Consider the following 12,107-nt stretch of genomic DNA (forward strand, 5'->3'; position numbering starts at 1 on the left):
CAATAAAAATGACTCCTAATGACATTCTTTATATGCACATGAGTAAGTACCTGAGCATTCATTCCTAAACAGATCCCTTCCTCAAACCCACCCCCTTACAGCTCAGTGAACCCAGAGGTAAAGGAGCCAAAAAGGGTCTACGAGCCTGAGGGAATGGAGATCAACACCTGAACAAGATGCTCTAAACCACTGGTTCTCAGCTTTTCTAATGCTGGGACCCTTTATCACATTTCATCATCTTTTGGTGACCCCCCAACCATAAAATTATTTTTGTTGCTATTTCATAACTGTAGTTTTGATTCTGTCACAGATTATAAGGTAATTCTCCGTTATGCAGGATATCTGATATGTGACCCATGTGAAAATGTCATGTGTCCCCCAAAGAGGTAGTGACCCAGAGGGTGAGAACCATTGCTATGAAAACACAATTAAAGCTCACAGGAACTCACAGAGACAGGAGAGCAGCATGCACAGAGCCTGCAGGTGTTTTGGTGTTGTGTGTGTGTGTGTGTGTGTGTGTGTGTGTGTGTGTGTGTGTGTGTGTGTGTGTATTCACCACAGACAAGCACATTACACAAACTGAAACCTGTAAAAGTAAAGAACAGTGATCATGTGATGCCCAGATCCAGGGCATCCATCTGGATCTAACACTCTTTTGCAACTAATGCTCAGAGATCATCATGCAATAAGGGGAAGAAGGATTCTAAGAACCAGAGGAACAGGAAGTGTGGTATGAGATTGCATCTCCTAGAAATGTGGTCAGCTCTATAATATAGACATATAAATAACATTATACAAATTAAGCAGACTGCATTTATATATTTAGAAATATGTACCTAGATATGTAAACTTTTAAAAATAAAAGTGAATTTGAGAGAGAACAAAACAGCTACATGGATGGAGTACTACTCAGCTATTAAAAAGAATGAATTTATGAAATTCCTAGGCAAATGGATGGACCTGGAGGGTATCATCCTGAGTGAGGTAACACAATCACAAAGGAACTCACACAATATGTACTCACTGATAAGTGGATATTAGCCCAAAACCTAGGATACCCAAGATATAAGATACAATTTGTTAAACGCATGAACTCAAGAAGAACGAAGACCAAAGTGTGGACACTTTGCCCCTTCTTAGAATTGGGAACAAAACACACTCAGCCTTTCACGATCCTCCCGGGAAACCTATGCATCGAGGGATGCACGAACACATCCTACAGGCGAGTGCTGGACTAGGCAACCCCCAGTCATACATGACAGAGAAAGCCATGAGAAAGGCCCAACCACAGCATGAGCCTGGCCTACCTTGCATGCTCTGGTTGTGGAACAATCTTCCTGGAGGGAGAGGCAGTACTTTGCTGAGGGAGAGCCAGCATGATTCGAGGAAGAAGGATGGAGGCAGCATCAAGCTTCATACTTCAAGAGACCTAAAAAGCCTATAGGTGACCACCACATCCAAATTCACTACCAGCCACACAAAAACAATACCCTCTCATCTCCCATGCTGCTGTCTCTCTCTTTACTACATGCACACTGCAGTCAGTGCAGCAGCAGCAGCAGCTGCCACCCCACCAGCTAGTGCCCCTCCTTACCAAGGACATGCCAACATGGTTTCACCAGACAACCTGGTGGGGCTGATCTGAGGCCCTCTCTAAGCCATCCATTCAGTAGTAGGGATGGGCAGTGTGTACAAATGGCAGGGACTTAGTCAACACAAGCTATTAACTGGCATTTACTGGGAATTCCTCCTTTATGGGGAAGATTGCAATCCCGAATTCCCATCACAAACAGGGTTCAACCGGGTTACCCATGCCTGTCAGCATAGGGTAAGCACATACTGAGCCAGTCAGTGTTATGGGTGTGCAGCCCAAGATATCTAACAGCATCACTGACCTGTAATTGCTCAACCTCAGGCAGCTGAATGCCACTTGTACCTCAAAATGTTGGGGGATGCTGACTGCTTGGGGGGTATCATAACTTGTTAGCATTACAGAATCTAAATCCTCATTGGAATTAACCAGAGGAATCACTCTACCAACTAAGAATGACCATGATCCACCATCTATGGTATTGAGAAAGAGCTATTATCTGTCAATCCTGTCTGTGTCCAGGCTGGGTGAGGTTTCCTGTGTTGAGTCAAAATAAGCCACAGGCTCCACTTCTGCTGGTGCACTTCCATCAATTCCTTTAAGTTTCAGCTTTACACCCACACTTCTCTTAGACACCAAAGACTTTGCTTTACAGTAAGTTGTGCTGCAGGTCATAGGAATAATGCCATTGCATAGCTAGTTGGCATCATTTGTGGTTGGTACTATGACCACAAGGATGAGAGTCTTCAAACCTCCGACTCACATCCGTGATTAATGAAAACATTCTTGGCAAATGCTTTCACTCTTGTCCATCTTGCCAGGTCTATGGATTTCATCCTCTAGCAACACAACACAAATGCCCCTGGCTGTGTCTCTTAATCAGGCCAACAACTAGAACCTCGGTCTTATTCCATTATTCCTAGTGACTGTATCCAGGAGGCTCAGGCCTACTATGAAGACCCTAATTTTTTCAAAGTAAACCATTAGGGCCCCAAGGGACACTCATCTAAGAACATTGAGGGGGCACTAGAGTCAGGAGGTGGGTGGGTAGGGGAAATGACACAGCAGAACAAATGTCAGTAACAGCAGGGGCTACTGGAATGGCCCTTGTAAGGTGCCAAGGGACCATTTTACTAACTACCTGGCATGGCATGTGAGGTAAACTGGCACAAATTATACTGCCCATATTCCTGAATCAGTCAGCAGCACTGAGCCAGGCAAAAACAAACAGACTCCTGGGAGCTCAAAAAGACTCAAAACTAGAGATTACCAACAGCTCAGCCACCCACAAAGTCTCTCCTGCAGCAATGAGCCCAGATATCTGAAGATTCACTGGACTCAACCAACTATACTTCTACAAAAGACCTCCCCCCCCCACTGAGAAAGTGGTTGATCCCAACAGACACAGACCATCCCAGCCCCAAGGAGGCCAGGACACCCACATTCCACCACCCATGGGAATGCTGCAGAGTAAGAAGGTGAGGTAACACCACACAGCCCTTGTATGCAGCATGCACAAATCATGGCAAGTGTGTGGCACTGGAATAGCCTAAAGACAGAAAGTGAGCAGATTATCTAGTGTTCCTGCAGCAGTCCATTATCAAATCTGTAAGAATTTAAGGGTTGTCAATAACAGACCAAAGAGAATGCCATTAAACAAAGACAACAGCCACAATATGCTATATTCCAAAGTTACAACCATGAATTAATCTTTAAAAAGAAGTTACATGACCTTTATATTTGAAGGACTTTTAAAATAAGAGTCTCATTTGGAAATTACAGAAAGTTCACCTTGGAAGTAAACACTGAGTGTGGTCCACGCACCCCCAATGTCCTGGACTGAGAGGCAGCACCACAGTTTTCTTCATTGGCCAGGCTGACCTGTTCCACAGTGCAGCAGAGTGCATGGGTTTCTCCACCAGCAGAGTGAGCTACTTCATGTGAGATTCATGGAAATGCAGGGATTCACTGCCCTCACTGGGGGGCCAAACACATGACAGGCAATTGGAGAAAGAATGTGGAGGAATCGTTGGAGAAATCAGAGGCCAGGACACAAGAGTGAAAAGAAATCATTGAGAATAAGTGTGGGGCTATAAGCTTGCACAGGCAGTATGGTCTCCAGTCGAGCTCAGGCTTAGAACCCCAGAGACCCAGCAGGTGACTTTTGCCTGTAAGGGAAGTCAGGTGTTCGGCCATGCCCCTTGGGTCCCTGGCTCCTGTCAAAGCTACAGCCTCCCACAGCTCCCCCATCCGCACAGAGAGGTGTGTGGCCATCAGTGTGTGTGGCCATCAGAAGCAGCAGCTATCCCTCCCACATGCAAATAAGGTTTCCCCAAGTTCTTAGACTAAGCCAATGAGAAATACCTGTTGTCAGTCACTGACCCACCCCAAAACTGTGTATAAGAATCCTATCTGGAAGGATAAAGTTGTTCGAGAACTACTCCATCATCTGAGCCTTCTGTCCTACAAGCTGTAATACTTGGGAAGAGGTCTGCTCTCCCAAAATGCCACCCGAAGCTCTACCACACTCCTCATTGGCTAGTCAGACTCTTGTCAGCCCAGCCCAACCCAACTCAGTGAGGCATTTGATAATCCTGACATTTAGATTCTGGTTCCAACAGAGGTTGTGTCCTTCATCGCGGTTTCTCTACTCTGTCACATTCCTTTGAAAGTACTATTCTCCTGGTAACATCTCCCAAAGTTTGGGATTAGGTACCATAGTGTCTAGCTTTAAATTCTCAAAACTACTGGCTAATAACTCACCTAGTTAATATGAAAAAAAAATCATGTTTTTCATTACCAATCTAAATGTATACAAAGTGGATTGAGCTGCAGGAAAAACACCATCATCCAACTCCAGAAAACCTAACTACACACCAGTCATCTGCTCAGTTTTAGATCTTGTTTGATTCAAGTTGTCACTTATAGAAGTTTGCACCTGGTTCTTCCTCCCAGCCCCATGCTCACAGCAATAAGACTCAGACTCAAAATATATTTACAAATACATTGGCCATATAGCTAGGCTCTTCTCTGACTAGGCCATAATGTATTATACCCACTTACTCAAATCTACATTATGCCACGTGGCCGGTTAGCTGGGCTCATGTACAATGTGTCTGTCTCATCACATTTTCCAGGGAAAGTCTCCCACACATGGCTCTATCCCAGAATTCTTTCTGCCTTCTGACTGTCCCATCTTCTATTCTACCCTTTCCTATAGGCCATAGTTTTATTTTAACTGAAAGGTGATGCATCCGTGCAATACACAAGATATTCTCTCTACAGTCACTGGCATCCTTAAGGCCTTCAACTTGAAAATGCTAATTATTCTAATTCTACTTTTACTTCTAAAGCACCAACACCAGCAGCAGCACCCAGAAGCCACCCATAGGTGTATTACGGCTTTAAAGAACTCATGTGTACCTGCGTTTCTTTTCAGGATTTTATTCTGGTAATACTGCCATTCCAGCTGGTGTTAGCACCAGGATGAAAAGGTGACCTTCCTATGTCACAGTTATTTGTAAAAGCCAATGTTTTTCCTGTGAGGAAAAAAAAATTGAATTGTTTCTAAGTACAAAAGGATGTTAAGAACATGTAATGGCTTTTTCCCCCATGGAATTTTAAATAACATTTGATATTTAATCACTTATGCATTAAATCTTAAATAAGCTCATATACTCATCACCATATAACATCACCTAACTTTTTTGGTTTTTGATTTTGTTTTGTTTTTTGAAGACAGGGTGTTCTGGAATTCTCCATGTAGACCAGGCTGGCAAAGAACTCACAGAGATTTGCCTGCTTGGATTAAAAGTATGCTATCACCAGGCATAGCTCCAGTAAGGTTTCTGATAGACGGACTCAATTGAAAACAGCAGAGTCAGTTTTCTGTGGCTTTTGATTTCTTACAATGAAAAACAGGCAACTCAGATCCCAGGTTCAGATTGTAGGAATGGACAATGAAACAAAAACTATGAACAGACTTTTATAATTCTGGTATAAATAAGTTTACCCTCCATAATTTTAAATATTATACCAATAGAAATAAATTGGAGATTCATGCATACCAATGAAATTCTAATTTTTAACATATAATCAAATGTGAATTTCAGACCCCAAATTCAGATTTTTTTTTTTTTGGTTAAGAACATACTTTATTGTATCATTTCCTTTTATGTATTAATTTACAAGACAACTATAATGTTGTACAATTGACAAGTGAAACAAATTGCAAGTGAAACAACACAGGCTTAGAGGGTAGAAAACTCAGAACAAAGAAACACATAACACACAAAGTTTTCCTGCCTCTTCACATAAGCTAGACAAAAGAACAATATACTAGAAGGTGAGTTGTTCCTGGGCTAAAATCAATTCTTTCAAATTAAAAAAAAAATCCCTTTCAGAGCTGAGTCACAACTACCTAAGACCTAATAAAGCTTTGTTGAGAATCTAGAATTTTCTAGGATTTTCACAAAAGAGAAAAACTGACTTTAAAAAGAAAATGCTAATGTAGCTCTCTTGTCAAGAAAGAACTAAACAAAAACCCTAAATAAATACTTCTAATACTAGTAAGTAGTACACACATAAGCCTGAAATTTCACTTAAAAAACAGACTGCCCAGATGGTTCAACTCAATGGTACAAAATTATTACAACCCAAAAGTTAGTATAGTTAGTTTCTTACCTACATTAAGAAAGGAGAGTTATTTGAACAGAGAAAAACAGAAAGTCTGAAGACAAAGGATACCAGAAATTTCCCCTTAACAAACAATTAAAAGATATGGAAAATATCCAGAAGCCCTCATCCATGTGAGATAATAGAGTCCTTAATTTAAAATAGTCTTCTCTGTATATTTTAAGTTACACCAAGCAGTAGTTTGAACTCCAGCCAATTTGAACAGAGGAATAGATCAAAATACTTTCCAAAGAATACATTGTTATCAATTCAGACACACACACACACACACACACACACACACACACACACACACACACACACACACACGTAAGGCCCCAACACAATATGTTTCCCAGACCCCTAGAAGCAAAGCCAGCATGAAGTTCTTTGTTCTCCCACCTTTAGCCTGAGAAGCCGAAGACCACTGGATAACCCACCCAGGCACCTGACTCATTGTGTAAGGGACCAAGAATGTTTACTCAGCTTCCCCTTTCTTTCTGGTTTCTTCCCGTAAATACCCCCTCTCCCAGCTACTCAGGGCGCCAAGGTCCTCTATCCCTGTGGGGTGCACGGGGTGCATGACTGTGGGCCCAAGAGCTCTTGAAATAAAAATCCTCTTGCTGTATGCATCAAGACTGTTTCTCGTAAGTGATTTGGGGTGTCACCTCTCCTGAGTAAGAACGTGGGGGAGTCCTCACGTTGTGGGTCTTTCATTTGGTGCGTTGGCCAGGAAAAACGTGACCACCCCTCACAACCGAGAACCTACTTGGAGGTATGGGGATCCCCTCTGGAATGTGTGCGTGTCGGCTGGCGTCCCTGTTCTGAGTGTCTGTTTTCTGTGTTAGTTTGTTTATCTTGTGTCTTGTCCTTTGTTTCTGAAGCACAGCACAGCCTGAGTTTGGATCTGCTTGGGTTTGGTTTCTCTGGTTCTGGTAGTCTAGGTGGAAACAGACAACAGTGTTTGTAGACAATGGGATTTTCTGAAACGTGCGGTTTGTATTTGCAGCTGTCCTTTTGGGCCATGAGGACTGGAGGACTGTGGTCAGCAGACATGCTAGGAGGACCACAGGCTGCTACCCTGGGAGATGACCCAGGAGGTCTGAGGGAGCTCCAGGGATGCCTGGAGATTTTCCATCTGGGTGCCTGAGTTGGAATCCCTCCTGGAGAGGAGAGATTTTGTGCTCACTCGGCCGGGCTGTCTGATTCTGTTTCTGGGTGTTAGAAGTCCCACAGGAGGCAGGTCCTGGTCTCAGTTATTGTAATCTTTGTGTGTGTGTGTCTTGTCTGTCTCCATGTATGTAACTTAGACGATGGGGCAGACCATTAGCACTCCCCTTCGACTGACTCTTAACTATTGGACTGAAGTTAGAACTAGAGATAGTTTACACATGAGAGAATGAGTTTGAGAAAAGCAGTACTCTCCGACTATCTGGAGATAATTTGGTGAAAGAGAAAACGAAAAAATAAATAGACAGTATCAATTGGCCTTTGGAGCCCTGCATCTGTAGTCTAGTGTGGCTGGAGAAGCCCTGCTAGGAGCTGATTATAAACGCTGCTCTTAAAGGGACCAGCAGCTTCTCAAGTTCTATGGTAAGGAAACTGATGGCTGTTTTTCCTACAAAAATCTCTGTGCTTGTGATTATTGGATTCATCAGATAACAAGGAGCTCCTCTCTTGAAATTACAGCTAGAAAGAAATTAAGAATTTTGTTTGGTTTAAAATAAGCAAATGTATGCAGCCATTTCATTTTTTGTTTCTAAATAGTTTTAAAGGTACAAATATGTTTTATATGTCTTGGTTATAGATTATTGGCTCATAGTTATCAGTTATGATTAAAAATTTGTAACATTGGAAACAGAAAGTTGGCTTAAAACTGGTAACTCTGGGTTGGAGTAATTTAAAACAACATGCAGCATGAGACAACCCATGAAAACAGGTCTCTAAAGATACACCTGAATTGGGTAATATTCTATGTAATTCTTATCCTAGAAACCAGACTTATAAAAGATAGGATATAGGGCAGTGTCCCTTTGAGGTATTGGGGGCTGCACCTTCTTGCATTTGTGTGCAGGAACAGGCAGCCAAACTTTGTAACAAGTAATGTTTTTGGTGTTGATTTTTAAAGAGAATAGATTGTTTACACTGTTAAAATCGAGTTTTGCTTCCCAAAATTGTGATTGTGCACTGGTGTTACAAGAGAAATCGAAAGTGAAGGCTTCTCCTGAATTGGAGCCTCCAACTGATTGTCAGCAGCTGCTGCATACACTCTTCACAACCAAGGAGCGAGAGAGAATTCTGTTAAAGGCTAGAAAAAATATCCTGGGAGCTAACGGGCAGCCTACACAGCTACAAAATGAGATCAACATGAGATTCCCTTTGACTCATCCTGGTTGAGACTACAACATGGCTAAAGGTAGGGAGAGCTTGAAATCCTATCGACAGCCTCTGGTCTCTGAGGTGCCTCAAAATGGCCCACTAATTTGGCTAAGGTAAGAGAAGGTATATTAAGAGAGAGAGAGAGAGAGAGAGAGACAGAGAGAGAGAGAGAGAGAGAGAGAGAAGCGGGAGGCAGAAAAAAAGAGAAGACAGGAGGGATCATGGACAAGAGAGAAATTTGACTAGAATATTGGCCGCAGTGGTAGGAAAAAAAAGAAAAGACAGGACCTAGACAGATAGGGAACCTGGGCAACAGAAGACCAATATGCTTATGAGAATTAGGTGAGTTAGGGTACCGAGCCTCAGCTAAAAAGGCTCAGCCTTGTCAGACTGAAGTTACTTATTTGGGATACACCCTTCAAGATGGGAAGCGGTGGCTAAAGGAAGCCAGGAAAAAGACTGTAACTCAGATCCCCACCCCAATTACACCAAGGCAAGTAGGAGAATTCTCGGGCACCGCTGGCTTCTGCAGGCTCTGGACACCTGAGTTTGTGACCTTAGCTGCCCCGTTGTACCCCCTAACCAAGGAAGAGGATGTGTTTGTGTGAACCCCAGATCACCAGAAAGCCTTTGAAGTTAAACCCTGTTGCCAGTGGGAGGCTTTTTTGCTTAAAAGCTATTGCTGCCATAGTTCTGCTTGTCAAGGAGGCTTATAAGCTCACTCTGGGACAGCAAATAACTGTAGTGGCACCCCACACTCTTAAAAGCATTATCAGACAGCCCCCTGACCTATGGATGACCAACGCTTGCTCGTGTGACATGTTATCACACGAGCTTCTTGTTGACTAAACAAGTGACCTTTGCTCCCCCTGCTGTCCTTAATCCCACTCCACTGTGCTGACATTGTGGCAGAAGAAACTGGTACTCAAAATGATCTGAAAGATCAGTCTTGGCCTGAGAGTCCAAGCTAATACAAGGATGGCTGTAGCTTCGTGGTTGAAGATAAGCGGAAGGCGGGGGCAGCAGTGGTGGATAGAAAGCAAGTGATCTAGGCCAGCAGCCTTCCTGGTGGGACATCGGCCCAGAAAGCTGAACTTGTGGCTTTGATACAAGCTCTACAAAAGGCAAAGGGGAAGTTTATCAACATTTACACTGACAGCAAGTATGCTTTTGCCACTGCACGGAACAATGTACAGACAAAGAGGGCTGTTGACATCTGCAGAGAAAGACATAAGATGCTATGGCTAAAGGGAATCAGATGGCAGACCTAACCACCAAGCAGGCTGCCTAGAGTGTTAACTTTCTGCCTGTAGTAGAAAAGTCCAAAGCCCCAGGATCTGGGAGGCAATACACCCTGGAAGACTGGCAAGAAATAAAAAGATAGACTGGTTCTCTAGGATCCCAGAGGGGACTTGCTAAACCTCAGAAGGGAAAGAGATCCTACCCCACAAAGAAGGACTAGAATATGTCCAATAGATACATCGTCTAACCCACCTAGGAGCTAAACATCTGCAGAGACTGATTAGGACATCCCCTTATCATGTTCTGACATTACCAGGAGTGACTGACTCAGTGGTCGAACATTGTGTGCCTTGCCAGTTGGTTAATGCTAATCCTTCTGGAATGCTGCCTTAGAGAAGACTGAGAGAAAGCTACTCGGAATGCTTACTGGGAAATAAACTTCACTGAGGTGAAGCCAGTCAAGTATGATAAGAAGTACTTATTAGTGTTTATAGACACCTTTTCATGCTGGGTAGAAGCTTTTCCTACCAGGACTGAGACTGCCATGGTGATAGCCAAGAAGACCCTAGAAGAAATCTTCCCGAGGTTTGGGATACCCAAGGTAATCAGGTCTGATAATAGACCTGCCTTTTTTGCCCAGGTAAAGCAGGGATTGGCCAAGATATTGGGGATTGATTGGAAGTTACATTGTGCATACAGGCCCCAAAGTTCAGGACAGGTAGAAAGGATGACTAGAACCATTAAAGAGACCCTTACCAAATTGACAGCAGAGACTGGTGCTAATGATTGGATAGCTCTCCTACCCTTTGTGCTCTTCAGGGTTAAGAACACCCCTGGACAGTTTGGACTGACTCCCTATGAATTAGTCTATGGGGGGGGGGCTCCACTGGTAAAAATAGCCTCTGTACATAGTGCAGACATGCTGCTTTCCCAGCTTTTGTTCTCTAGGCTCAAGGTGCTCGAGTGGGTGAGACAGTGAGCGTGGAAAGAGCTCCAGAAGGCCTATTCAAGAGAAGAAGACCTGCAAGCCCCACATCTCTCCCAAGTTAGAGAGTCCGTCTACATTAGATGCTACCACGTAGAAAACCTTGAGACTTGGTGGAAAGGCCCTTATCTTGTACTCTTGACCACCCTACTATCTACCCTTATGGGACCATTTTTTATTTTGCTTCTGCTTTTAAGTATAGGTCCATGTGTGTTAAATAGGCTAGTCGCCTTTATTAGAGCAAGATTTAGTACAGTGCAGCTTTTAGTTTTGTGACACCCTAAAGGATGGCTTTTCATCAGACAGCAGGTCAGCACTGTACAGGTCCTTATGCTACACCAACAATATCAAAAAGTAGAAAAGGCTAATACGGGCTGTGCTGAGTCAGAGGTTTAAGTTTTCTAGTTCTATGATTAGAACTATTTAGTAGAAGGAGTGGGGAATGTAAGACCCCAAATCAATATGTTTCTCAGACCCCTAGAAGCAAACCCAGCATGAAGTTCTTTGTTCTCCCACCTTCAGCCTGAGAAGCCGAAGACTACTGGGTGACGCACCCAGGCGCCTGAATCATTGTGTAAGGGACCAAGAATGTTTACTCAGCTTCCCCTTTCTTTGTGGCTTTTTCCCTTAAATACCCCCTCTCCCAGCTACTCGGGAGGGGGGGGCGCCAAGATCCTCTATCCCTGTGGGGTGCACAGTGTGAATGACTGTGGGCCCAAGAGCTCTTGAAATAAAATCTTCTTGCTGTTTGCATCAAGACCGTTTCTCATGAGTGATTTGGTGTGGGAAGCGGTTTCCACTGTGCCTGCGTGGCTTAATTGGTAAACAAGCAATGTGCGCATGTGTGAGAGTGTTTTTGTGCCAAGTCACGGCCCATCCCGGGGCGTGGTGATGAGGCTCTGGGAGAGCAGCCAATCAGGTGTGGACACGCCACACTAAGGTGTATATAAGCAGCACCTTTTTGGTGCTTGGGGTCTTCCTCTTCATGTTGAAACTGGTGTAATAAAGTTGCTGCAGAAGGATCCGGTTTCTCACGCAGTCAGGTTGGTTTTTTAAGGTTCTGAGAGGCATGTTTGGTTCTGGTCTTTCTCTACAAATAGAAGGGGCAATGGAAGCCTTTGTAATTGTTTTTGCAGCACTTATCCTTTTCCTTATAGTGAAAGCAGAACAGGGAGTGCTGGAGGCGGTTCAAGACAGCATGTCAGAAACAGAGCGGGGTAAAAGATTGGGAGCTCA

The 12,107-nt window shown here is 43.6% G+C and overlaps 2 long non-coding RNA genes across 2 annotated transcripts; one reads left to right on the forward strand and one right to left on the reverse strand.

Annotated features, from left to right (window-relative positions):
- Positions 1 to 488: 488 nt before the first annotated feature.
- Positions 489 to 6,730, reverse strand: Gm40645. Its single transcript, XR_871642.2, has 3 exons — positions 6,668 to 6,730; positions 5,015 to 5,130; positions 489 to 1,429 (listed from the first exon to the last, which is right to left on the reverse strand). It is a non-coding gene; the product is annotated as a predicted gene, 40645 (long non-coding RNA).
- A 1,493-nt stretch (positions 6,731 to 8,223) lies between these two features.
- Gm46224 lies at positions 8,224 to 11,628 on the forward strand. The gene is made up of 2 exons (XR_001779768.1): positions 8,224 to 8,681; positions 10,835 to 11,628. It is a non-coding gene; the product is annotated as a predicted gene, 46224 (long non-coding RNA).
- The last annotated feature ends 479 nt before the right edge of the window (positions 11,629 to 12,107 follow it).

Source organism: Mus musculus, chromosome 10 (assembly GCF_000001635.26).
Source record: "Mus musculus strain C57BL/6J chromosome 10, GRCm38.p6 C57BL/6J".
NCBI lineage: Eukaryota > Metazoa > Chordata > Mammalia > Rodentia > Muridae > Mus > Mus musculus.